This window comes from Palaemon carinicauda, chromosome 8 (assembly GCF_036898095.1).
Source record: "Palaemon carinicauda isolate YSFRI2023 chromosome 8, ASM3689809v2, whole genome shotgun sequence".
NCBI classification, from domain to species: Eukaryota; Metazoa; Arthropoda; class Malacostraca; order Decapoda; family Palaemonidae; genus Palaemon; species Palaemon carinicauda.
In genome coordinates, this window is record NC_090732.1 from 146,818,037 (window position 1) to 146,820,536 (window position 2,500).

The 2,500-nt window shown below is 28.4% G+C and overlaps 1 long non-coding RNA gene across 1 annotated transcript in view; it reads left to right on the forward strand.

The window, feature by feature from the left end:
• Nucleotides 1-2,500, forward strand: part of LOC137646016 (uncharacterized) — a 1,300,281-nt gene that overhangs the window by 1,029,093 nt on the left and 268,688 nt on the right. The gene's annotated exons all lie outside the window — the stretch shown is intronic.

Sequence of the window (2,500 nt, forward strand, 5' to 3'; positions counted from 1 at the left end):
ATATATATATATCTGAATGTTTATATATATATATATATATATATATATATATATATATATATATATATGTATATATATATATATGTATATATATATATATATATATATATATATATATATATATATATATATATATATATATATAAACATTCAGATATATATATATATATATATATATATATATATATATATATATATATATATATATATATATATATATATATATATGTAAAAATCTGATATTCCTTTATGTTTGTGAAATTAAGTACGTCTTTGTGATTTCAAAATTCATACTTCTGTCGTGCAAATATGATAGAATAACGTTTTTTTTTTTCATTATTTCATTATGGCTGTGTGATATGCAAAAAATATATATATTTTCTTATTTCATACACAATTTGAAATTCTATTTCTTTTTTTAATTTTTCAAACTTAAAGTAAATTCACTCTGCAAAGAATATATGATTACATTATGAATGCATTTTTTAGACTGATATTCTCATTTTATTGCTTTTAGATATATTCACACATCCAGTGATGATTTCTTTTAATCTATAGAAATTCCTGGCTGTTGTTCAAAATAAGGCGTATATAATGTTTAAATATTCTCTAGCCCTTGAGGTGAACGTAATGATTTCAATAGGATGTATCAGGATACATGAATCAATTGTCGTATTTGATTACTCGTGCTTGAGTATACAGTATAGTTATTTCATTTTCAAATGGTGTTTAAATGCAAAGAGTAGTGTATTGAATGAATGGTTTTATGAAGTTTAAATCAAACATCTACATATTATTATTTTCATATATTCTATTGTTATTAATGTTTTTATTACATTACTGTTATCATTATTACCGGGTGCTATTTTTATAAATAATATGATACTTGTCATTATTATTTACCCTGTTATCATTGTTATCATCATTAACAACCCCGCTACCATTATTTTTTTTTTCTATCTTGAAATTATAATCATGGTCATGTTCGTAATTATTATTATTATTATTATTATTGTTATTATTATTAATATTATTTATTTTTTTGTTTTTTTGTATTATTTTGGAAATAAAAGCGAAATTTCACTTCAATTTTGGTTTCTCGCTTACTTACTCGTACGGACCTGTATATGATCGTACTAGGTTCTTATGGTGTGTTACAAAATTCAGGTTCATAGAGAGAGAGAGAGAGAGAGAGAGAGAGAGAGAGAGAGAGGGAGTATTCATTTGATAAATACGAGTAGGACCTCTTTTCCGTTGTTTCTACAATGTACTATTGCTGACTAAAATTTCTTTCTACTCCAGGTGAAAGGTCCGATAACTACTATAACCTTTATGTAGGGCAGGTTAATGCTGGCTGTACAACCACTCCATAGCGTCAACTAGCAATAAGGAAGTTAACCATCTGTCTGTCTGTCTCTGTCTGCAATAGGGCAATAGATCATCTGTCTCTGTCTATGTCTGCTGGTAACAGGACAATTGATCATCTACAGTATGTCTCTTGTTTGCCTGCAATAGGGCAGTTGAGCATCTCTGTCTGTCTGCCTATTTAAGGTCATTGATTACTGCACAAGAAGATAAATCCAATACTTGTATCTTGGATACTGTCTATAAATCATAATGAACCCCCCCCCCTTTTTTTTTCTCCCATAACCTGTTACCCCATGCACTGTAGGGTACACATACACAGTGTTTCTTTCAAATAGGGGAAAGATGACTGAGTTTATAACTGAAGACTTAACAGTCTATTTGGAAGTTTTAGTTTCATTCTTAAAATACAGAAGTAAATATTAGAGAGTAAACCAAGGTGTATAATTCAAAACAGTAATGCCGTTATGAGACAGCTATATAATGCAGATCCAATCCAGGAAAGATAAAAACATCGAGTACTTCAATCATTATTTTAAAGGGTCATCTTTTCTATTGTATTTTGATTGAGCTTGCATTTTTTTACTCGTTTTGGTGAACACATATTTTGGATTTCTATTATATTAGTAAGACCTATGATTCCGTTTATGTCTGTAACATTTCCATTTTAATTTTTTTTTTTTTACCCTAATGAGTTATGCAGGATATAATAAGTTGGCATAAGTATTTTAGACCAAACTGCATGGTGCATCTTCTACGATAACCAATGTTATAGGGTATCGATCAGTAGATGGGGGTAGACAAAAAAAAAAAAAAAAAAAAAAAAAAAAAAGGAAGTCTTTGTTGAAGTTTTTTTGGCTAAAGATTCTTTGTGTTCATTATAGAGCGGAGAGAGGCAGGCAATGGGAGTTATGAAATGTTTTAAAACTGGCTGGTTTAAAATGCATTCGCAATTGAAATCTTAACATAGAAAATGAGCGTTTACGCTCGGTCAGTGTTACTGATATTTCAACTATATACTAGCTAGTACGTAACAAAAAATGATAGGAAATGTATTCGCGAGTAAATTATACTTTCTTAAGGTTATATAAACACAATCCACATCATTATTCCCACAGCTACCGTGTAGTAACAA